The sequence below is a fragment of the Pan troglodytes genome, chromosome 6, assembly GCF_028858775.2.
Source record: "Pan troglodytes isolate AG18354 chromosome 6, NHGRI_mPanTro3-v2.0_pri, whole genome shotgun sequence".
In the NCBI taxonomy this organism is placed as follows: Eukaryota; Metazoa; Chordata; class Mammalia; order Primates; family Hominidae; genus Pan; species Pan troglodytes.
Window position 1 is genome coordinate 23,882,838 of NC_072404.2, and position 26,451 is coordinate 23,909,288.

Below are 26,451 nucleotides of genomic sequence, written 5' to 3' on the forward strand. Positions count from 1 at the left end.
AATTACATACACCATAAATATTAGCCTCTTTGAGTGATCAACTGTTAGCTTTAGCCAAGTATATTTAGGATTACACTTAAAAAAATATTTTATTGTTGTACACTTCATAAAGGAATCTACAGCTACTAGTGATGCTAGTACAGACTTCATTTATAGCAGAAAAAAAATCCCCAAGGTAAGAATACTAACCACTGAAGGAGATCACCTCGTTAATTCTCGGCCCTTCTAACTCTGCTTGCCTTCTTTCAGGGTTGGTTTCAGAGCGAATGGTCCTCTCTGTTCAGCCTTAAAACGCGGCATACCTAAGTCATGTTTCCAACAGCAGTCACCATATTCCCTCACGTTTCCCATTTGACAAACCCCAAATGTAGCATTTTTTTCTCTTAAATTCCCTTGAATGATTCTTCAAGCTCCACGCATCTGTGGGGACGTTCCAGGTACCGCCCCACAATGCTACCTCCTCTTAAAAAGAAGTCGTTCAGCTGGGGCGGGCTGGCGCTGCGTGGCGCGCACCTGAGCGGCCGGGGCTCCCCGAGCCACGGGGGGCGCGAGAGGGCGAGGCAGCGGCCTGGCTTCTCCCCAGCACCGTTCTCTATCACGGCCGCCGCCTGACCATCACCCCGCGCCTCGCGTGGGCATGTCTCGCTTCAGAAATCCCAAGTCGTCTTAGGTTCCCTGGTCCTTCCCCTTGGGGGGAAGATAACGCTGGTGCAGCCCAGAGCCCTTTTCCGCTCCACCCCGGGATGTCCTCGCTGCCCTCCCGCCTCCCGCGCGTCCTTCTCAGCGCGTCGGCCGCGCGCCCAGGTGTTCCCGCGTCCGTAATCCCCTCCGGCCCGCGCCTCCCGGCCCGCCCTGCGGGTCTCCAGCGCCTGGGCCCGCGCTCTCGCCGCGGGTCCTTCTTCCTATCCCCACCCAGCCCCGCCCAGCCTCCGCGGCGCTGGGGCTCCCGGCCGAGCCTCTCCTCCCACCTCCGTCCCCTACTTCCCTCCCCAAGAAGTGCTATTTTTAGCAAATCCTCCGCGCGCCGCCACCCGCTCAGCTCGCAGCTTGCAGCCGCCCGCTGCCGCCCTCCCGAGCCCCCCCCGCGCGGCGGCGGCGGCGGCGGCGGCGGCGGCGCGTCCCGCACATCGCGCAGCGCGCACCGAGCCGGCCGCGCCGCGCCCGCCGCTCTCGCCGCTTTCGCCGCGGTCTCCTCCTCTAGCGCCCGCCGCGGCCGGTAAATCTCGGCTGGAGGAGCAGCGGCGGCCCCCGAGTCAACTTTCATTCCCTTTTTGCTTCTGCCTCACCATTCTCTTCTCCTCCTCGAAAGATGGCTGTTTGGAGAAGGGGGAGAAGTTAAGAGGTCGCCGGCGCGGAGCGAAGGAGGGCGCGATAGCCTCAGCAGGAGCGGGCGGAGGTGAGTGGCACCACGGCAGAGTCCCCGGCTGGTGCTTGAGGAAAGCCCTGGGAATTGGGGGCCACCGGTCCTCAGGATGCGCCGCGGTATTCCCTTCTCGGGTTCCGCAGGTTAACAGCATCTCAGTCCGGACTCTGATGCCACTTGCCTTGCATCTCGCAGCCCGGAGACCGGTGGGTTTAAGGGAACCTTTGTCAGAAGTTGGGTGCTAGGTCATCTTTGTGGTGCAGACCCTGACATTTGGCTAGGCAAACTGAGGCGAGCGGTCGGTGGCGTGATTCTCTCCCGCCCCCAAACACACCCAGTTTATGTTGGAGCCGAGCTATGAATGAAAAGTTTGTACTGGCAACGTGTTGCTTGAGGGGAGCAACGCTTATTGGGGGGTACCTTTGATGTTTCGTGGAGGACTTCAGTTTTAAGTCAATACATCAGAATCCTGGGTTTTAAGAAAAGTTCAGGAGGCTGGGGGATGGGATGGGAGATAAAGCAGTTCCTTGACTAGTGGAAGGAGAGTGATGAATCGTAAGCTTATTAAGGTAAACTGGTTAATTAGATGCCATACGAGGGTGTCACAGTGGGGACTAGAGGGAACGGAGGACGGGGGCGTTCCCTGAGCGCCTAGCAGGCTGCGTTTGTTTGGCTTCGAAGCCGTTACCCCCTTGTCCGCAATGAGAGGTGCTGGTGTCAGGCCTGTGTATCTGTGATGTGACAGAGCGGGACTGAGCTCTCTCCAGATCCGAGACGCGGTTGTCAGGAGAGGTGGCCTGCAACGGAGAGCTGAGGATGCAGTTCCTGTGATGTGGACTTGGAGAATTCTCTAGTGAGTCTCCTGTGCTCCAATTTCAGGAAGATCTGTCAATTGTTTTTTCTTCCAGGGAGGTGTGTGTAATCTCCTAAAAGGAACTTTCAGCTTTAAGTAACTGTAGCATTTTGAAATCCTATAAGAAATAAGATATCTACATATATTCATTATTTCATGTATGTGGGGTGTGTATGTGTGTGTGTGTAAAATATGGGAAAGGGGTAAGAAAGGCTTAAAAAGTTTAACTTCTACCAGAAAAGAAAGCGAAGAGTTAATTTTTTTCTCCCCAAATGGTATAACAATGCATATACAACTAAATACTCTTGCTGTGCTGAGATTTCTCATAAGGAGTAAGATTTAGGAATTACAAGTATTCAGAGCACTGTCATGTTTTCAAATCTTGCAGGCACTATCGAAATCTGGAAAAAGGGAGTACGTACATAGAGAACCCATATTAAAGGAAAAAAGCATTGAAAATCTTCCAAAAGAAAACCTTATGACATTTGAAAAGGCCTGGATGTTTTCTGATGCTCCAGAAATCTTTCTAATCCTGTAATTAAAAACAGCACAGAATAAGTTGCATTTAAGAAATCAGAAATCATGTTTACAGGATATCTTTTGACCTTCTTTTTCGTACTTTTGATATTTATTATGGAAATTATTGTGACTGAAAATTTGTTGTTTAATATATTTGCCTTTTACCACAGATAATTAGTCCTCCTTATCCTTTTAAACCACTGTTCCAGTTTGGACCAATTTAATTCCCCAAACGTCAAATTACTGATGTTCCTTCTGGAAACCATTTATGTTTAAAATGGCTAATAAGAATATTATATTTTCAAAACAACATAATTTAGTCAGTTGTAAAACTTGCTTGTAATTTATTCTCATCCATTTTGTTTGAATGGGGCACATTTGAAGAAGAGCAGCATTTTCTTAGAATATGCCATTTTCTGTGTGGGAAAAAGCTAGTGTTTTCATATATGTTTTAGCTATTAAACAGATGCATGTAAGGTGGCAATCCTGTCTGACCTTTGATAAACTGCCACCCAGAGGGAGAGAGATGCTTTCTTAGCTGTGCTCGTGAATTGATAATCTTTACTACAAAATGGACACGGTTAGATGCACATAAGGTTGTGCAGAAGGAAGTTAAGGAGTTTTAAATTAAATACCAGTTTATGGGTAGGAGACAGATTTTTTTTTTTTTTTTTTAACCTTGATCTTCCTGTTTCTTTCTTTCTGCAGTTCAGCCTGTTGGGCTGGCCTTTACTGGAGAGTCAGACCAGCACTCTGACTAAAGAGTGTTTAGCACATTAAACTGCTGTCTTTTGTAGAAATAATGATGGCTCTTTTGCAATTAAAAGGTAATTTTATACATGGTTATAGATTTTTGTGATTGTTTGGTGACCAAATTAACCATAACCGTTATTATAGTAGAAAGAGTTGTTTTATGAAGTTATTGCCACTATATATAAATAATTATATATTTAAGATATAGATGAATTCTATTTGAGGTTTAGAAGTTTTGAATCTTAAGGCCAGCTGACCAGATATAAACCTATTTAATTAACTAATTTGAATGACACCAGAATTCAGATTTTTATTAATATCTACATCTAGGTTTATGTAGCTTTCCTTTCTTTTTATTAGAATTACTTCTTTTTTGAATTTGTTTAAATATTACAACATATTACATTATAATTTGTACACACTCAGTGGGGAAGGTGCAGGTTATTCTTAAATAGAGATGTGGAGAAATAGCTAACAAGGAGAGTCATTTGAGAAACATATGGACATCATAAAATCCTTCTGTATGTAGCATCTGTACCTTCTCATTAGTGAAATATTGTAGTTATGGACATTTTTTGTTATTACATCCAAATGTGGCTTTTTATTTTTGCTTCATTGGTTTTTTTTGTTTGTTTTAAAATACAATTTGTATTACTGTTTAAGTTGGTGGGGGCTCTTACTGCTTGAAGCCTTTTGCTTTCAATAGACATCATACTTAATTTTTATTGCATGCATCTGCAGATATATACAATTGTTTCCCACTTTGTTATTATAATTCTTACACTTTTTGGTGATTCCTCAAAACATTTGAGAGATAAGTAGGGTGACATATTGTTCTCATTTTAGGAAGGAGGCGGCAGGTACACTGATATACCCAACGTTACACCATAGTGAATCAGTGTGAAGCTGAGCGTAACATCTATATTTCCTGTATTTTAATTATGAGAGCAAGCTGCTCCTGTGTCTTATGATAACTTCATAAATTTATGTATTTCTAGATTTTTAAAGTGGTCATCTTTATATATGTGCAGATCAGATTTTAAATCAGTCAATATAGTCATAAGGGGATGGATCATACTGTTGGCCTGTTGATGGGAGAGAACCATGACTCTAACAGCTACTGCTGAAATAAACAAAGAAGCACACACACCTCTGCAGAATATTTGTTCTTGCAATCAATCCATAGTCCACATATTTCTCTGCCCTGCGGGCCTCACCCTATCAACTACCTACTGACCTTTTACTGATCAAAGCAGTTCTTAAAGTTTATCAGCACAGTTGTCAAGCTTGAGGATCATCAGCCTCACTGGCAAGAAAAGTCAGAACCTGATTTTTGGGAAGAGAGAGTATTGACGGGGGACAGTAATGGAGTGTTCACTCCAGAGGCAGCCAGTAATGGTCAGAGATCATATTCTGGGGGTCGGGATGTCTATTTCTCTCATCAGCTCTGCTTCTTTGGCCGAACTTACAGGTATCAAAGTGAACAGAAGGTTTATGGAATTATCTAGTCATTTCTTTCCATGTAGATCTCATATCTGAATAAATCAGACTTTTTTTAAAAAAGAAAAGGACAGAAACTTGTTCTTTTTCTTCATCTCACCAAATCTCCTCTCCTTCAAATCCCACTAGAATTTTTTTTAGGATAATTGCCCACATGATTTGTAACACTAAAGTGATAGACTTCTGATATTGCATTATTACACTTAACAGTGGAATATATTATCCAGCTTGCAGAAGGAAGCATTGTAATTCTGTAGATAATGGTAATATGTAATCTTATGCAAGTATTTTTGAATAAGCAGACAGTACCAAGAGCTCTCCATTAAGCTAATATGTATATTCTTACTCTTCCATTTCCTAAATTACAAATGGTTTATAGGAGCTCATCCAAATCATTAAGTATCAAGTACTGAAAAAAAGTTCAGATGTGGTTTCCTGTTTACTATGGTGAATTTTGTTTAGAGCTTCAAAGAGAGGAAAACTACTATCTATTGTTTGCTGCACCAGAGAGAGTATAACGTGTTTCTGGTGAGCTTGAGGAGCATTGAGGTTGCTGGAAATGGTACTTTCTTCACATCTCTACAGAAGCTGTGATAAGAAGGAGATGGGTGTGGACTGGTTTAGTTCTAGTACAATAGTGATGACTGGAATTTGAAGTGACCACTGAAAGGGTAAGATTTGGATAGTCTGTGTGTCACTCAAGGTATTCAGTAGCAAGTCATGGAAACTAACTTTAGTTAATATAAGCATCAAATAAATTTATTAGAGGATATTGACTTTGTTTTCTCTTGCTGTGTAACACATTTCCACAAATTTAGCAGCTTAACACAACACCCCTTTATCATATCAGTTTCATTGCTCAGAAGTCCACACATAGCTCAACTAGGTCCTCTGGCCAGAGATCTTCTCCCATGTTGGCTAGGGCTGCAATCCCAACAGAAGATCAGTGGGAAAAGATCCACTTTCAAGCTCTTTTCTATTATTGGCAGAATTTATCTCATAGTGGCTGTAGGACTGAGGCCTTCATTTTCTTGCTGGCTGTCATTCAGAGGCTGCCCTTAACTCTTAGAGGCTGCTGTTATTCTTTGCCATGTGGCACTCTCATAGGTACTGTTACAACATGGCATCTTACTTTTTTAAAGGTAGCAAGGAAGTCTCTCTTGCTCCAGTCTGATAAGAAAGAGTCTTATATACTATAATATAATAGTGAGAGAGTGACATCAGACTATACAAGGGCATGACTCCTTGGAGGTCAGCTTAGGATATGTCCACCACATTGACTAGCTCATAGAATCTCTGGTGTTGGGTGGGCACAGTGGCTTATGCCGGTAATCCCAGCACTTTGGCAGGCCAAGGCAGATGAACTGCTTGAGTCCAGGAGTTCAAGATCAGCCTGGGCAACATGGCATGACCCTGTTGCTGCAAAAAAATGCAGAAAAAATTACCTGAACGTGATGGTGTGTGCCTGAAGTCCCAGCTAGTTGGCAGGCTGAGGTGGGAGGATCACCTGAGTCTGGGAATTTGAGGCTACAGTAAGCCATGATCGTGCCACCATGCTCCAGCCTGGGCAACACAGTAAGACCCTATTTTTCTTTCTTTCTTTCTTTCTTTCTTTTTTTTTTTTTTTTAAAAAAAGAACCTCTGGTAAAGTCAGCAGACCTGACTTTGAAGCCACTCAAGTAGAAACAAGGCTCCAAATCCCTCTGCAGAATTTGTCCTGTGAGGTACTGCTGCTGTCGCTGCTGGCATATAGCTTCTACAGTTGAATGTGGGCTCTATATCATAAAAGAGAGGATTCTCCACATATAATAATGGGGTCCCATTGTCCATTGCCAAAAAGAATGACAGGTGTCCACTGCTGAGGGAAAGAAGAAAAAATGATTGCTTAATGAAATGTTTGAGTTTTTGGCCAGGATAGGCATGATAGCCTTCTAGGGATGGGATTGAATTGGAAAGTGACTGAAGTCATGATGACTCCTTGGAAGAGAAAACTCTTCCAGGATTTAGGAGACTAATGGTAATGAGGGTCCATTTATGAGTGGTAGTGATAAGAAAGGAGTAGAAAACCTTTGAAAGATGAATCACTACACATACATTAGTCTGGGTATTGACTTAATTAGTCCCTAAATATATTCCACGCATGAAAGACTTTTAAGGGACTGATTCCACTAATCCTTGCAGGGAACCAGCGCTGTGACTTGGAGGCCTGCAGTGTGGTCTACCCTCATTTTATAGAAAGGAGTAGAGCTAAGGACCACTGTACTATATTTGTGGCCCAGTGACCATAGGGTGCTATGTAGTGGGTTGGGGACTATTGAACACACCCTGTGCTCTAAGCACTTTGCCAGACACATTTTATCTATTTTGTATCTCAAACTCTGGCAGTTTAGTTTATATTTCCCTAGTTCTGCCTCCCTTCTCCCCTGGCAGGTGTGTGGAGACTTTGAAAGGCTAAATACTTTGCCAAGGGTCGTTCAGCTAGGGGTGGCATTAGGATTTGAATCCAGGTCTGATTCCAGAGCCTGAAGTCTTGTAGTACACATCCCATACTCACAAGCAGTAAGTGAAGTTTCCAGGGGGAAAGCCTGTTACTCACATTGAAGTGGATGTCAGTGCTACAATTGCTGTTGGGTTCCATCATTCAGCTTGAGAGAACTGGATACTGCAAGATGAGGGTTAAAGAGAGGAGTGAGAGAGTGTGCTGTATCATGCCTTCTTTTATTTTCTCAGCAGGAAGTACATATTATAGGTCTCTCTTAGATCTAAAAGTAAGAATGGGGAGTAGAGGCTGTGCATTTTTATTTCTACTTATCATTTTGGTTAAAATCAAAAGCGCTGTGTCTCCTTTCTTTCCTATATGTAGATTTCTACTATTAAATTAAATCAGGTAACATTATGAATTCTCATTGCCTCTTTGGCCATAGGGTTCTTTCTATAGCTTTTTCAGTAGATGCCACTGTTTTGATCTTGAAAAGTCTATTGAGACATTCTTCCTTTGTTCTTCTATTACTCAGTCCCTCTTTCTACTCTGTGGTGCCTCTGAAATCTATTCATAGATATTCTACTTTTTTCTTCTGTTTTATGTACTTAAATATCTTCTTTAAATGGATCTAGTTTCATTGATCAGAATCATTGGCCCAGATCCCCTTGCTGCTCTACTGTACCCAGGAAGTCTTATCTATTTTCTGTTAATTTTACTGAGTTTTACTCTACATCCCAGCACAGTGTGAGGAAGCCTTTAAGATTTCCCTGGGTATCTGAGCCTAAATGTAAACATTTAAAACTGAATACCTCAAGGAAGAGTATGATTGGATTGTGTTAGATCAGGTGCACACCTATGGACTACTCCACTGTGGCCAGGCAAAGGGAGTTTTATTATTGCTCCATCTGGGTTCAGGTGTCCACCCTTCTAGAATACTACTGTTCTCAAAGAAGGAAATTGTGAGCCAGCCCCAGCTTGACTGGGGTCAACAGTACTAATCTATTCTAGAGCACACTGTAGCTCAGGAAGTCTCTAAATAAACTTAATTTCTTCATATAGGTTTTAGATTTCCTAAACTAGATTAGGCCAGATTTGACTTTAAAAACCCAAACTTCTTAGCATGACACCAGTTCTTTCACAGCCTGGACCCAGCCTATCTTTATTACCTTTACTTTTTTTTTTTTTTTTTTTTTTTTTTTAGGTGCAGGGTCTTGCTCTACTCCCAAGGCTGGTGTGATCACAGCTCAGTATAACCTTGAGCTCCTAGGCTCAAGTGATCCTTCTGTGTCAGCCTCCCAAGTAGCTAGGACTACAGGCTCATGCCAGCATACCTGGCTAATTAAAAAAAATTATTTATTGTTTATTTTTAAACATTTTTTGTGGAAGGGGTCTTGCTGTATTGCCCAGAGTGGTCTTGTACTCCTGGCCTCAAGCTGTCCTCCTGCTTAGGCCTCCCAAAGCACTAGGATTACAAATGTGAGCCACCGTGCCAGGCCCTTACATTTTTAACTGTTGCAACTCCCTGCCTTTCATCCAGTAAATCATTAAGGATTTCAATCCTAAACTTGGAGCTAGCAAGTGGCTTCGATTTTAGATAAACAGGAATAGCCAGCCTGAGAGAATACATCGACGTGTAAAGAAAAGTCAAGATGAGAGAGAGAGAAATAAGTACATTTCAGTTTTTCACTTCCTGCATCCAGTCATTCTTAAGTCTCGTTCTATAGCTGATTTTTTCCAGGGATATGTTATGTGAGCAATGAATTATCCATAAATTGAGTTTCTGCCTCTTGCAATGGAAAGAGAACCGTGTAGCATAGGTTTCTATAAGTGATCATCTCGTAGTGAAAATCAGACTTTCATTCTGCTGGGGTTCTGTTGGGGGATTAGGAAGCTGTGCTTCTCTGCCCTACTTTTTCACTGGGCCCAATGTATGTCCCACCTCTTCTGTGATGCTTCCCCTGATTACTACAACACACTGAGATCTCATTCCTCTCTGAATTCCTACTGTAGTTTAGGGTTATGGCTATGTTTTCGCAGGCTTACAAATGGAATTCTAGTGTTAATTGAGAAAATCCATAATAAAAAGGCTACTGTATTAGGAAAGTCTTTAAAAGGAATTTGCATTTTTATTACCCCAAACAGCATCCTTACATTTTTGAAATATAGTAGTATATTTAATATACAGGAGGATTTACATGTGTATTTATGGTCTTCTTGCAATTACCCTGTGGCTTGCTAGAGATTCATAGTCTCCCACCACTTAGATGGAAAAGAGGGCAGAGAAGGTTTGGCTTCCTAATGGGTACCTTCTCCAAATAAAACACCACAGGAAGAATGGGCCGGTTTTGACTAAGACTACAGGTCTGTACAGTATGAGTGTGTTTATTTTTTATTAAACATTCTACTTAGGTATATAGGAACATAAATATGAATGCTTTTGCTTATAGATTTCATAAATTATAAAACCAAACCCAACAAACAAATGTTGAGTATAAACAACAGAATTGATGAAATTAAAAGAAACAACATTGAACTCTGTGACAAATGATGCTGTATTGTTGAAATTACATTGCCAGTATCCAGTTTAAAAGTATAAAGATGCAGTCTCAGATTCTGTTTTTCTTTAATCTATTTCTATGTTTTATATCAATATAGATACAAAAATTGTCCGTTTACAACCAAACAAACAATGTTAACTTTGAGGCTTTGTGTATGGCTCAGGATAATCAGACTTTACACATGATCAAAATTCCTCAAATAATCCTCAAATGTCAGGTTTAATGAGATATCACCTGAGATCTCTATAACATCTTTTCGTTCCCTTGAAAATGTGATTAGTATTGTGGAGTCATCGAATTCTAAATCAAATCTGTAAGCTGTATTCCAAGATTTCTGGAATGGAGAACAGATTATGTAGAAGCTACACAGAGATAGGATGCATGCATTATCTTCATACTCATGATGATTATAACCTCTATAGTACAGGTACTTTTGCCTGCCTGTGCTACCCAGTGTTCTGTAATGACTCACTTCATCCTCACCTTTTCTCTAAACAGACTTTATTTGTTTAGCAACCTTTCTATTCTTTGATCTCCACTTAGTATATGCATGATTGAAAACACCAAGTGCAAACAACATGATGAAAATTTGGTGGCAGTATTTAGTTTTTAAACGTTTATTCAGAAACTGATTAGCATACAACATGTATATTTAGATGATCATCCCAATGAAATCCCAAAATGGAAAAAAAAAATATTTCACATCAAGCTCATGGACCTCAGTTTGAAATACACAGTTGCAAATGTTAATTGGCCACTTAAAACATTTTACATCTTGCCTTATGTTGTGTGTCATTAATGAAATTGTAAGCTCCTTGAGGTGAGACTATATGCTTACTGTTTTGTTTTCTTCCATAGCACTGTGTGCATTTGTTATAGTTGGTGACCAACAAGTGTTTGCTGATTGACCGATTATTAATATATTGTTATTTCCTATTGCTCTGTGACTCAAAGGCAGGGACTATTTTGTTTTAATCTGTGGTCTCTGAATGCGTAGCACAGCAACTCTTACATGAGAAGTGCCTAATAAATGTTCTGAATGAAAGAATGGATGACTTGTTGGCTTTGTGTGTGTGTGTGTGTGTGTGTGTGTGTGTGTGTGTGTGTGTATTCGTACTCTTTTAGATCTAATCTCTTATGTACAGGGCACTTCTAACAGTTGTATAGATTAGTGCTGTCCAGTAAGATTTTCTGTGATGATGGAAATATTCTATGTCTATGCTCTGCAACATTATAGCCACTAGGCACATGTGGTCTTTGAAATTTAGCAAATGTGGCCAATGGCCTGAATTGAGTTTTATTTCGTTTTAATGAGTGCATAGTCACACATGGCTAGTGGGCAGCACAGACCCAAATGATAAAATGTACTTTCTCAAACTTATTTGCTCTCATATCTAACATTATTATATTTTTTGGTTATAATTGGATGTTGTTATTTGATTTTGTTGTATTGGATGGATGAAGTGAGTTTATCACTTTAAAAATAGGGCAATATAGTCCACCAAGTTGACTTCATTCTTTCCTAAATGACCAGCAACATTGGATGTCATCTGTTCACTTGCCCCACCATCTATTTTGGTATTTCATCATTTCCTTATTAGGCTAGAGGCCTGACACCACTTTACCAAATAAGTTTTATGTACACTTTTACCTTTTTTTTTTTTAATGACCCAGGTTATCTTGCGTTTGCTTGTCTTTCTGTTTTAGTCCTTTTTTCCCCTAATAAACCATTTAAACTTGGATTATCTATATCATTATTATCATTTTTAGAGACAAGGTCTTGCTCTGTCACACAGGCTAGAATGCAGCAGTGTGATCATAGCTCACTGCAGCCTTGAACTCCTGGACTCAGCTTATCCTCCTGCCTCAGCTTCCCAAGGAGCTGGGACTACAGGCATATACCACCACACCTGGCTAATTTTTTATTAGATTTTTTCTTTTTTAGAGATGGAATCTTGCTTTGTTGACCAGGCTGGTCTTGAACTTCTGGCCTCTAGTGATCGTCTGGAGTAACTGAGATTATAGGAGTGGACCACTGCACCCAGCCTATATTATCATTGTTAATACCACCATCATCATTTTCATTTCTGGTGTTTATGCTTTGCCAGCCCATATTTGATGTTGTGTACTAACGTCTACTGATAGTCTAAACACATTTCAAATTTATTATAATCTGAAAAATGTCTGAATATTCTTTTTCTCCAATTGTTTTGTTTGCTTATCTTGCCCTTTTACCCTTTCTGGTCCAGAAGAATGAACTAGCATCATATGCATTTAAACATTACAACTCAGTCCTTACATAAGATGTAATCCCATCATGACAAGTTTCACTGCTGTTGCCAAATCCGTGAAATCGATACTACAGGACTGTCATTTAGAAAGACAGGAATTGCTTCCTGCAAATGGCTGAGATCTTTATGCAATTTGTAGTTCTGCTAGAGCAAGACTTCTATTATAAGTTACTGTACATATATTGAACCTCAGTATTGGGTATATTCAATTCTCCTTTAATTCTTATAACAGTATTGAATCTAGTAGTATGTAATGGTTATAGAGGCTATCTATGCAAATAAGTTGAAATCAGCTCTGCTGACTAGCAGAAATACTTTAGAATTTTCCACTCATTTTCTGTTTACTGCTAGAGATTTAATTGTTGTCTTATGTGGCAGAATTTGAATGCACAGACTTCAGCATGGAAGCTTGCCTTTTGTTCATTTTTTTAGTCTAGCTTAGTAGTTCCCAAACTTGAGTGTGCATCAGCATTTCTGTTCAGGGCGATACACACAAAAGATTGTTAACTATACTTTATGGATGAGTTAACCTCTTTTCAAGGCAGTTTTGTCTATACTAGATTTTCATCTTGGAACCTACCTTTCCCTCATTACCCCAAAGATGCATCTCCTCTTTATTCCTTCTATTTCTACTTTCAGTCCAGCACACAGCTGCTCATTGAGTGGACTTGTAGATGTGCTCTTGAATAGATTTCACACAATGGGAGACAAATTCAGTAGCAATATATAGAATTTTGAACTTGTGAATCCCCAGTTGAGCTTTTATCTTCTTATTGCTTTCATATGCCTCTCTATGGTGAGAAGCTAGTACTGCTTTGTTATCTTCTTTCCCAACTTTTCCCCATAAACATTCTCCTAAAAAGCCCTAATGATGTAAATGATACATTATGTTCATTCTTGACAGGTTGGGGAAATGAGGAAGGGAACTTTCCTTTGTGACTTGTGCTGTAGATGTATTTTAAAATTTCCTATTTATCTATTTGACCCAATTTTTAAAAGTTACCTACATTAAAATAAATATTAAATAAATTTAGTATTATAATGAAACAGTAGTTTGCTTTTATTTATAAAGTTCATCTGGGTGTGTTGGCTCACGCCTGTAATCCCAGCACTTTGGGAGGCCGAGGCAGGTGTGTCACCTGAGGTTGAGAGTTCGACACCAACCTGGCCAACATGGTGAAATCCTGTTTCTACTAAAAATACAAAAAAGAAAAAATTAGCTGGGCGCGGTGGTGGGCACCTGTAATCCCAGCTACTTGGGAGGCTGAGGCAGGAGAATCGTTTGGACCCTGGAGGTGGAGGTTGCAGTGAACTGAGATTGCTCACTGCACTCCAGCCTGGGCGACAGAGTGAGACTCTGTCTCAAAAAAATAAAGAAAAAAAAAATAAAGTTCATCAAAGGCCTTTGCTTAAACTTATGAGATAACTTGTTTACTAACCAGAACACCCTTTTGGAGTTACTTACTACTTTTCTCTGTGAGAACAAACATCATATATTCACCTTAACTTATATTTTCAAAAGTATAATGCTAAGACTACTCAAGCCAAGTGGGAAAGTGTAGGCCAAATGGAATAGTATTTCAGAATAATGGCTACAGTTTTAATTTCTCTAGAATAGCAGATCTGAAATATTGTTGTGTGTTCTAATTTTCAGGTAACTACTGGAAACTCATTAAAATATATTTTATACCCTATTCTATTTTTCTTACATATGTTATAAAGCCCTTACTACATTCGTATTTTATTAAAACAGTAATTATTTAAAGATATTTATGTAAAACAGAAATCTTCTGTATTTACTCGAGTAGTTACCATTTCAGTGCTCTTCATTCCTTTGTCTATATCCAGATTTTCCTCTGATATCCTCTTCCTTCTGCCTGACTTCCTTTAAACATTCTTTGTGGCACAGATCTGCTGGTGATGAATCCTATCAGCTTGCTTTTGTATTTCTGAAAATGTCTTATTTCACCTTATTTTTGTTGGATATAGAATTCTAGGTCAGTTTTTTTCTTTTAATAGTTTAAAGATGTTACTTCACTGTTTTGTCATTTGCATTTTTTTTTTACAAGAAACCTGCTGTCATTCTTACTTTTGTTCTCCTTTATAGATATCAAGTCCTATAACGTATTCTGTTTATTCCTGGTTTTGAACAATTTGATTTTACTGTATCTTGGTATAGCTTTCTTCATGTTTCTCGTGCTTTGGGTTCATTGAGCTTCTTGGGCCTGAGGGTTAATAGTTTCCATCAAATTTGAAAAAAAAGTTAGTCATTATTTCTTCAGAATTTTTTTAGGAGTCCCTCCTCTTTTTTCTCTTATTCAGGAACTCCAGTTGCATGTATATTAGGATCACTGATGCTCTGTTTATTTATTTTTATTTTTTCTTCTCCATATGTTACATTTTGAGTAGTTTCTATTGCTGTGTCTTCAAGTTCATTACCAAGTAGTCATATTTAGTGTGTTCTCCATCTCACACATTGTAGTTTTCATCTCTTGAAGTTCAATTGGGTGTTTCAAAATTTTCCATGTCCCTATTTAACTTTCTGGACATATGGAATAGATTCATAATAACTGTTTTAATGACTTTGTTTGCGAATTCTAATGTCTTTTTTAGTTCTTGGTCAATTTTGTTTGATTGACTTTTTATCCTTGCTATTGGTTATATTTTCCTATATCTTTGCATGCCTAGTAATTTTTGATGGATGCCAGACATCGTGAATTGTAGGGTGCTGGATATTTTTATATTCCTATAAATCTTCTTGAGTTTTTTTTTTCTGGGATGCAATTAGTTACTGGGAAACAGCTTGATCCTTTCAGGTCTTGTTTTTAAGATTAGTTTCTGAGTACTCTACCCAACACCCCATGAATTATGAAGTTTTCCAGTCTGGCTGGTAGGAATAGGCACAATTCCCAGACTTGTGTGAGTGCTGGGTACTGTTCCCATTAACACTTTCAGGTGGTTCTTTTCCTAACTTTGGGTTGTTTTCTCACATCTGTGTCCTAATCATTACACTGCTGAATATTGAAGGGGGGAGCTCATTTGTAGACCTCTGGATATCTCTTCATATTTAGCTTTCCCCCTCCAGTACTCTGGCCTGTGACATCTAGCTGCTCTGATCTCCTTAGTTCCTCCAATTCATCTCCTCAATTCAGGGATTATGCTAGGCTCTGCCTGGGTTTTCCTTTCCTGGGCCACAATCTGGAAGCTGGAATAGTCATAGAGCCCAGGTCATCAGTTTCCCATTTCTTAGGGTTCACCTCATATGTTTTCTGTTTCTCAAAGATTATTGCATTGTGTCCAGTGTATTGAAAACTATTGCTTCATATTTTGTACAGAACTTTTATTTTCTTAGGCAGGGGGATAATTCCAATCCCTCTTACTCAGTCTTCTTTGGAAGTGGTTCCCCCATTCCTTTTCTCTTCCATGTAAAACCTTGTTGGTCAATATCATTTTGGAGACTACTTAAGTATTTAATGCTCAATTTAATGTAGTTTATTTTGATATTCTACATCTTTCTTTTCAGCAGTTTCCAAATTTTCTTTAATTAACATTTTATATTACAAGCATATTTTAAAAAATCCATTTGGCACAGTTATATTCTATATCATGCTTGATGCTTTTATCACTGTCCTAGCCATTCAAAACCATTCTTAAGGCAAGCTGGTCATAAAATAAGGAGTTAAATTTGTTGAGCATAATAATTTACATACTTTTAAGTGGATAAAAGATGCCACTATGGGAAAGTACCATGTTTTTTAAGAAGGATAGAAGCCAAGTGGCTTTGAAATAATGTACTCTTGAATCTAGTAAATGTGAATGATCATAAAACAGCTCATAAATTACTATATTTTAAATTGGATCACTTATGGATTGCTCCTCTTTTATATTTATTTAGGAGGTTCTGTAGTTCATGGATAGGCCTTGAGATTGTTCATATGTCAAGCAATAGTGAACTATGTGCTGGTGAATTATTTTATTTTTAATCCTCTCTCATATTTGAATGATAAAATATACTACTGTGAACTAATATGAGAATAAAGTGTCAAAATTCAGGAGCACATCTTGCTATAGTGAATACATCTTGTTACTTCAAGAGTTTTCTGGCAGTAAGGGCACAATTGACTGTGATAATTTAAAAGAATCCTTGAGGTGGTATAGTTCCATATGTCGTAGGAATATGTCAATGATTTTTTAATTTTGCAATTTGAGTTTTTAATGTAGTCTTTTGAAAGCTAGTTGTTAAGCATGGCAAGAAGACTAGAGTTACTTTAGAATTCTTAGGAAAATAATTTTGTAAGAACAAATTAAAATTAACTTTTTCTTCAGCACTGTCATAAATATCAGCACCATGAAGCCAAAATTGTGGCAGTGTTACATGGCTATGTTTCCAATATTTAAGAATAAAGGTTAGGCCAGATTTATATTCTCTTGCAAAATTGAACCAAAATATAAATAATTTATAGAATTTTAAGAATAGAATCTTGAAAAAGCGAATACTACTCTGTGAGGGAGACTGTTAGTTGTCTCCTAGTCTCTCTTTTCCCCACTGTCCTCAGACATAAAGCACCTAAGTTTTAGCTGGGGACAAATCCCTACAGGATAGAGATGACATTTCTTAGCCTTCCTTGCAGCTAAGAATTTTAAACCATGTGACAAAGTTCTGACCACAGGATATAAACAGAATGGTTATGTGCAACTTCCAAGTAGGCCATTAAAGGACAGGGGTGTGCTGTCTCCTTTCCCTTCTCATTTGCTGGAATGTGGGAATAATGGTTGCCTATCTTAGACTTTGCTAAGGATGCCAGCACTTTAAGAATGGCAGAACAACAAGATTTTTGAAGAAGGCCTAGGACAGTAATCTGTTCTCACACTGCTAATAAAGACATACCCGAGACTGGGTAATTTATAAAGGAATGAGGTTTAAGGGACTCACAGTTCCACATTGCGGGGGAGGCCTCACAATCATGGTGGAAGGCAAAGGAGCAAAGGCACATCTTACATAGTGGCAGGCAAGAGAGCTTGTGCAGGGGAACTCCTATGTATAAAACCATCAGATCTCATGAGACTTGTTCACTACCATGGGAACAGTATGGGGGAAACCAACCACATGATTCAATTATCTCCACCTGGCTCCATCCTTAACACATGGGGATTATTACAATTCAGGGTGAGATTTGGGTGGGGACACAGCCAAACCATATCAGACTGTGATAGTGACATTTTTACTTTATTATTTTATTTTATTTTATATTCGGGGGGTACATATGCAAGTTTGTTACAAGGGTATATTGTGTGATGCTGAGGTTTGGGCATCTATTGATCCCATCACTCAAATAGTGAAATAGTACCCAATAGGAGGTTTTTCAGCCCTTTGCGCCATCTCTCTGGCTCCTCCCTTTTGGAGTCCCCAGTGCCTATTGTTCATAGATGATGACTTCTTGAAGCAGAGTTGCCATAACAGCTTGGAGTCTTGTCTAACTAAGCCACTATTATTTTCAGTCTCTGTCACATACAGCCAAAGCTATATGCAGTAAGTCCTCACTTATCGTTATGGATAGGTTCTTGGAATCTGCGACCTTAAGTGAAATGACGTACAAGGAAACCACTGTTACCACAGGCTAATTGATATAAACAAGAGTTAAGCTCCTATGGCATATTTCTGGTCACAAAAATATCACCAAACTTCTACATAAAGATCGAAATATTTCTAATATAAAACATCGGAATAAATGTGAGCTATACATACATTTAAGAAAGATTCCTAAAAACAAGTCTGAAAATTGTTTACCCACTTACACCAATTCATGGTCTTGGGTGGCCAGAGCCGATCCCAGCAGTTTAGGGCACCAGTTGGGAACCAGCCCCGGACAGGATGCCATCCCATCTCAGGGAACACTCATACCCACCCACATTCAGACCGAGACTGTGTAGACACGCTGATTCACCTAACATGCACAGCTTTGGGATGTGGGAGGAAACCGGAGTACCCAGAGAAAACCTGTGCAGACAAGGGGAGCATGTGCAAACTCTATGCACACAGTGGCCCGGGCTAGGAAGTGATTATTTCTTTTATCAACTTTATAATGAAACAAATGAAATGACATTATTTGAGAACCTGCTGTACATTGTTCCCATAATTGTATTTTTTTTGTTTATAAGACACATTAAGGGTTTCTTTTTGTAACCATAAGCTTGAAAGGACCAAGTGATCATACATCATAGAGATCTAAACTTTTTCAAAGGCCTTAATTTTTTTAAAACCAGACTATTTCAATATCTATCAGCTGAGGTGAGGAACACAATATAATTAAACTTATCTGGCTCTTTTATGAGAAATTTAAAAAAAGATTTGAGGCACTTAAATCCTTATACTGACTTTTGAAAAAAACAAGGGTTGGGAAAAGAGAGAATGCTAAGTTGTTCAGCTTTCTACTTTGCCCGCAGACACCAAATATTTTTTCAATTTTCAGTTCCCAGTGTGAAAAGACTCCCTATACCATTTCACACTGTTTACTACTCCCCCTTTTGGAAATGATCATCCCAGAGCTTCTGGGATATCATACTCTCCAGTTTCCTCCTCTGCCTCTGCTCTCTCCTTGTCTCCTTTTTGGGACCCTATTTAATTCACTCCCTCAGTGTGGGCATATTCTGATTCTTGGCTCACTTTTCCCTTTACTCTGTAAGGGAGATCACAAATTGGCAGCTTATAGACATGTTTTGTTGATGCCACACAGAATTCAAAGAAATATTGAATTAATTGACAGTGTTTAAAAATCAGGACATCCAACATGAAGGTACAGATTTTGGCTCTTCTTGAATAGGGAGACCGTCTCACTGCACTGCACAGACATTCCCGGTAGCATTAGGTGATTGGAGCTGAGTTACAGCTGCCTCCTTTAGAGAGGCGTGTTCTTTCTTTTTTGTTATAGTCCACCCTACTCCCCATTGCTTACATCTTGTGTTTTATTTATTTTCATTACTTGCCTGATATTTTAGACATTTTAGTGGAGAAGATACTCATCTTCCTAGGTAATTTAAATTTTGAATTAATCTTTTCTAAAGGCTATTTCCTTTTCCTCCCCCTTTGTTTTCAATTCCATTTCCTCCTTCAGATCATTTCTACTGTTATCTTAATCAGACAATCATGTTGTCTTACCTAGCTTCCTTGCAATAGAATTCTAACCAATATTACTTTTGGAATAGCCTTTCTAAAATGAAATTTTAATATTTTTCTTTCTAGCCTCAAAACTTTGATTAGCTCATCTGCTTTCTAGATGTGGATTTCATCTACATCTAGATGCTTTCTAGATGTGGATTTCATCTACATCTGGGATGCCTTCTAGATGTGGATTTCATCTACATCTGGGATGCCTTCTAGATGTGGATTTCATCTACATCTGGGATGCCTTCTAGATGTGGATTTCATCTACATCTGGGATGCCTTCTAGATGTGGATTTCATCTACATCTGGGATGCCTTCTAGATGTGGATTTCATCTACATCTGGGATGCCTTCTAGATGTGGATTTCATCTACATCTGGGATGCCTTCTAGATGTGGATTTCATCTACATCTGGGATGCCTTCTAGATGTGGATTTCATCTACATCTGGGATGCCTTCTAGATGTGGATTTCATCTACATCTGGGATGCCTTCTAGATGTGGATTTCATCTACATCTGGGATGCCTTCTAGATGTGGATTTCATCTACATCTGGGATGCCTTCTAGATGTGGATTTCATCTACATCTGGGATGCTTTCCAGATGTAGATTTCAAACTCTGGTGTTGGTATGAATGCAAAATGGGCACAGCCACTTCAGAAAACAATTTTGGTAGTTCCTCAAAAAGCTAACCAGAGAGTTACTATATTACCTAGGTATACACCCAAAAGAATTGAAAACATATTTCCAGGCAAAAATGTATATATGATTATTCATGTCCATTTATAATAGCCAGAAAGTGGAAACAACCCAAATGTTTACCACCTGGTGAATAGATAAACAAAATGTGGTGTAGTTGCACAATGGCATATTACTAGGTAATCAAAAAGGAATGAAGCAGTGATTTATGCTACACCTGGGTGAACCTTGAAAACATTATGCTAAGTGAAAGAAGCCAGACTTACAAGGCCACATGCTATTTTATTCCATTTATAGGAAATATCCAAAGACTAAAAGTAGAATAGTGGTTGCCTGAGGCAAAGGGAAGGGGGAATGAGATGTGACTGCTAAAGGATATACGGTTTCTTTCTGTGGCAATGAAAATTTTCTGGAATTAGATGGGGCTGATGGCTGTATACCTCTGTGAATATAATAAAAATCACTGAATTATATAGATTAAAAGGGTAAATTTTTAGGTATGTGAATGATACCTCAGAAAAAGTCAGGGAACGCAGTGAAAAACAAAACAAAAACCGAAAGCTCCTTAGAACTCAAGATTCTTCATGATCTGACCTTTGCTGGTTTTTCCAGTCTCATTTCTGGGTACTTTGTCTTTCCATATCCATTGCCTGTCTGTTCCTCTCTCCCTTCTTGCACTAGTATGCTAATCTACAAACTTTTCCAAGAGTTCCATGCTGTCTATGAGTCTTAATATCCATGCACACATTTCTTTTTTTTTTTTTGAGATGGAGTCCCACTCTGTCTCCCAGGCTGGAGTGCAGTGGTGCGATCTCAGCTCACTGCAACCTCCGCCTCCCAGGTTCAAGTGATTCTCCTGCCTCAGCCTCCTGAGTAGCTGAGATTACAGGCACACTCTACCACACCTGGCTAATTTTTTATAGTTTTGGTAAAGATGGGGTTTCACCATGTTAGCCAGGCTGGTCTTGAACTCCTAACCTCAAATGATCTGCCTGCTGCAGCCTCCCAGTGTGCTGGGATTACAGGCGTGAGCCACCGTGGCTGGCCCTGTGTACACATTTCTACCAGAAAAGTCCTGCCCACTCTCTTCTCACATTCATCTCTTAAATTCCTGATTTTCTTTTGAGTTCATATTTCACCTCTCCTGGAATCCCTTTTTATACACCAGTGCTGGAATACTTAATAGGGGGATTATGTAGACTCTTCAGGGCAGGCAGGAGTACCCTACAAATGAAAATAGATTAACTTTGATGAGCTTATACCACCTTTGCAATCAGAAAATCTTGAAAGAAGCTTTTTGAGTGTGCATGTAAGTGTTATGTTTCATAGTTTTTAAACTTTAAATAAAATGTAGTGGACTGGGTATGCAACCATGATATTTTAGAACAAGCATCATGTCACAATCTTAATCTGGCTTTGCTGCCCCCTCTCCCCTGCCCTGTGTAGATTAGGAGCAAACCTAGGGTGTTTGCGCTTCCCAAATACTCTGGGCATCCCTTGCTACCCTAAATGGTAAATATCTGTTTCTTTTTCTGTCTCTCCATCTAGACTGGGAGCTGCTTAGTGATAACTCCTTTGTCTTTCATTAAAAAAATCTTTACAACTAAATTCCAGTAATTCTCCGTAGAAAGTGTTTGGTAAGTTTTGAACAAATGATTAGACATCCTTTGTGGTCAAATGTAGGCATGTGAGAGAGACTACTAGCATTTGCCCTACTGAAGATCAGAGATCTGAGGACATTTTAAGAAATGCCTAATTAGATGGCTTCATTGAAATACAACTTGATCTCTTTCTTGCTCTCTCTCTCTCTCTCTCTCACACACACACACACACACAGACACCTCCTTTAAAAAGCTAATTCAAAAAGAGTAGAAGCAAAAAAGTGAGATTTAGAACTTTTTCTCAACCTATACACCTGAGGAAGGTGTTAGATTTAAGGCCTAAAGTGGATTTTAAACTGACACTTTCCCTAACATATTTTTAAAGTGTTTTCTGTACTTTTTAAAACAGCTTTTCTTTTTCATGTCAGCAAATTCATGAGTTAACATTCATGTACTAACATTAACTCCCATTTTGGACTTGCTCATTATGCAGTGGTAAATAGTGGCTGGTTAATGTTTTCTCTTTCAAAAACGTGATTATACTTAGTTATTTATAAGTAATTCCCCCTTTTTTACCTTTCATTTTTAAAACTAGAAATTCTTGTTTCGACCCTATATGTCTTATTTGGGTTCTCCGAATCAGATTCTTAGACAAAGATTTGAGTGCAGGTAGTTTACTAAGGAGGCATTCAGTAAACTGTTTGTATTAAGCAAGTTACTCACTTGAGCAACTGAAATTTTAATTCTTTCGAGGGACCTGTGAAAAATATGCCTACAATTAGCTACATGAGAAGCAAGGGAGTTGGGATATGATATCCTAGAACCTGTTAGTCCTTAGTTGAGGGCTCTTCTAGGGGGTGTTAATACCCAGAGTTTCCAACTGCAGTGCAGGTCCAGAGAAAACCCTCAGGTAAAGAAATAAAAGGGTTGACGGTTGGAAGTCTGTGGGCACAGATTTAAGTAGCAATGACCAGGGAGTGTGGGGGAGTACCAACAGCGTTCACTGTATATGGAGATGGGCGCCATCATGGGAGGAGTGCTCAAGTGTGAAAAAGCCCAGAATTTAAGTTAGTTTTTCTCAAGCATTTACTCAGTCCTCAGGTAAGTACCTACTGTGTGTAAAGGCTGTGCTAGGTAATGGGATGTATGAATTCGCTTGTAGAGGCAATTAGCTGTTTAAAGCTCAGTTTCTTCAGTTCAAATGAGAACTTATTTTCTTTCTTTCAAAATGGAGAATCAAATGAGATAGTATTCCTGAACATACTTTAAAATGTTGAGAGCATTTTACACTCATCTCCTTTTTTTTTTTTTTTTTTTGATATGGAGTCTCACTCTTGCCCAGGCTGGAGTGGCAGTGTTGTGATTTTGGCACACTGTAACCTCTGCCTCCTGCCTCCCAGATTCAAGCGATTCTCCTGCCTCAGCTTCCTGAGTAGCTGGGATTACAGGCGTGTGCCACCACACCCAGCTAATTTTTGTATTTTTAGTAGAGACAGAGTTTCACCATGTTGGTCCGGTTGGTCTCGAACTCCTGACCTCATGATCCTCCCTCCTCGGCCTCCCAAAGTGTTGGATTACAGGTGTGAGCCACTGCGCCTGGCCACACTCGTCTCTTATCAGGAATATGTTAGCCAGTCAAAAGCTTGTTTTCTTCTTAGGCCATGTGAATTTGGCCTCTCTGCGAAGCATGTATAAGACAGTAAATTTAAAAGTTTCATGAAAGGAATAAGGTACCATGGGGATGGTTATTTTTAGCCAGTTGGCAGTTAAGACTTCCTGGGGAAAGTGGATAAAATGGACCTTAAAGTAATGGATAGGAATTATCCATGTGGAAACAGGGAATTTCTGAAGGAACAGTGAATTCCAGGAGAGCTTGAGCAAAGCCCTAGAGGCAGTGCAACTGAGAACCACTCAGTACCCAGATTAAGCATTTTTTCCCCCCTTAACTACAAATTGAGGATATTAGTACTACCTACACTATAAGATTGTTGTAAGGATATCTTGTAAGGATAAATGAGCTATGTCATGTAAGGTAGGTAGGTTAGGGTAAATTCTAACTTCATCTGTAGCTTTTGGTGTCAATGTAGTTTCTGATGATAAGTTATCCAGTCCCAAAGAAAGCAGTGTTTCCTAAAGTAGATGGGACGTAAACCCCACAACATCTGCAAGAAAAAAGGATTATGACATTAAAAGAATTTGAGAAATCCTGTGTACCATACATAGATGGATTTCATAGAGAGGCACATTAAGATATTAACAGTGCTGAGAAGTGCAGCAATAAATAAACCTTTTTTTTTACTTTGTTTAATGCTGTGTATTAAATTTCTTTAATTGCTGGTTTCTTTTCTCCCCTTAATGTAATACTTATTCATGTTGGACATTCTTTGTAAAATGTGAATTTGAAGAGCTTCATGTGGTGCGCCAACCAAGTTACCAATACTTACATATCCACTTTAATGTTGTTAATCTATCTTAAGGAGTTGTAAATGGCTTGAAATAATAAGAAACGTTGCTTAAAATACTTCTTGTGATTCTCCCTCTAGGCATGCTTCTGAGCAGTTTCTTAGTCATTGCCCCCATATCAATCATTGTATGGTGCTTTACATATTTCATTCCTCATTTTCTGCACAGAATTGTATTGCTCACCCCATGATTTCTCCCAGGCCTCAGATCTGCTCAGAATGATGTTTTTTTGGCCTCACTTGAGATAATTTAAAGAACATTCCCCAGACAATTCTGAAAGTTGACTTCCAAAAATACTTGGAGTAATGCCATCATCATTAAACTAAGTGGATGACTTTCAAGGTGAGTGGTTTTAAAAGGGACAGCAGCTTCTTGGACGTGCACTTTCTCTGCAGAACAAATGGTTTGTCTTTTTATAGTCATAGAAGGAGCTCTGAATTCCTACTATGTGTTTGTCCTTTTGGTAGATGTAGTCTATTTTGGGCAGAAGTTCATAGTCTACTGGGGAAAAAATAAATGTTCAAAAGTAACCACTGTAGAAGAGGATAGATATAGTCATAAAAGCTTCAGAGTGTTATCAATGTACAGAGGAGGGGTCTTCCATAGGGGTCAAGGAAAGTGGCAAGGATACTTATGATGAACCTTGAATACCACATGAACAATAGAGATATTCCAGGCAGAGAGAAGTAATGTGCAGAGGCCCAGAGATGTGACAAAGGACAAGGAACTCCATGTAAGTGCAAATGGAGTGTAGACTCCACATGGGAATATGGATGGTGAGTGAGGCTGGGAAGCCAGATGGAGTCCTGACCATAAAGGGCTGTGTAAGTGCTGGGGTAAAGAGTTTGGAGTTTAGCCTCTAGATGGTAGAACACACCTGATAGATTATTAGACAGAGATGGCCATAGTCACAATTTTAAGCAATTTGGTAAGTGGCAACTATGCAGTTGAGTTGGAGTGAAGAAAGACGGGGGCCAGGAGCTTGGGAGGCTATTACAGCGGTCCAGCCAACGGGGAGTCTAAACTAAGGTAGTAATTGTGATGATGGGGAAGACAAAATGGATATGATAGATATTTAAAAGATGAGGAAGGGAGAAGATAAGGGGAATCTGGGATTCTTTCACATGGGGAAGAGTTTGGATGTTGGTATCGGTCAGTGTAATTAGAATTCAGGAGAGAAACACATTTTAAGGGACATTTGCTGAGTTGTATTCTGTATTTGTTGTGTTTGAAGTGCTTATGGGTTATTCATTTGTATTTTCATCAGTTCCTAGAGTAAGTACTCTGTGCCAAACAATGTGTTTGACTCTGAGGATGTGGCAAGAAAAGAGTCAGAATGTTCCATGTGCCTGTGAAGCTTACAGCTTAGTGGGAGAGACAGACATAAATAATTACCCAACTAATTACTTCATTAGTAAGTATAGAAGAAGGGGACCTAACTCATAAGGAAGTCTTCTGTCCATTCTGGAACTTAGCAAAGTAGTTTGGTCTGCAAAGTGACAGAGATTTGAGGATGATTGGTGAGTAGTTGCTAACTGAAGTCATTAGTAAGATTGCCCAGACTAGGTTTGCAAAACAGGCAGAAAAGGAGGCCTAGGTTAGAATGTGAATATTTAAGGAGAAAGTTAGATAGAGTCCTAAAATGAAGCTGGAAAAGAGTGGCAGAGTATCACTGCCCCTCGGTATCTGTGGTGGATTGGTTCCAGCAACTCCCTTGGATACCAATATCAGTGGATGCCCAAGTCTCTTGGGTAAAAGGGTATAGTGTTTGCATATAATCCATACTGTATACTTTAAATCGTCTCTATATTACTAATAATACCTAATTCAGTATAAATGCTATGTAAGTAGTTGGTATACTGTATTGTTTTTCAACTTGTATTTTTGTATTGTTATTGCTTATTTATTTATTTTTAAAAAATATTTTGCATTTGCAATTGAATTTGGGGATGTGGAATCCATAGATACGGAGGGCCAATTGTAATTTAAAGGTGTATGGAAAGGGTTGGGAATGTTGCCAAGAGGTCACATAAAGTAAATGTAAGAGGTGCCATGGGCTTTGAAACTGCAGTTCCATGCTGGCTCTAGCAAGAGCAGGTGCAGTAGAGTGGTGTATGTACAAGCTGTATTTCCTCCCAGTGATGTGCTGGATCTAGCTTATGCTGCCTTGAGAGAGCTGGATTGTTAAATTTTCAGGAATTATGCAAGC

The 26,451-nt window shown here is 39.4% G+C and overlaps 1 protein-coding gene across 8 annotated transcripts in view; it reads left to right on the top strand.

The window, feature by feature from the left end:
- Positions 1–1,007: 1,007 nt before the first annotated feature.
- Positions 1,008–26,451, top strand: part of HDAC9 (histone deacetylase 9) — a 911,712-nt gene continuing 886,268 nt past the window's right edge. For 4 of the 8 annotated variants that reach the window (XM_016957129.4, XM_063814095.1, XM_063814102.1 and 1 more), the window contains exon 1: positions 1,008–1,396. The gene's annotated coding sequence lies outside the window, so the exon portion shown is untranslated. The remainder of the gene's footprint in view (positions 1,397–26,451) is intronic. The other 4 variants (XM_063814075.1, XM_054687406.2, XM_016957131.3 and 1 more) reach the window with 3 other exon arrangements.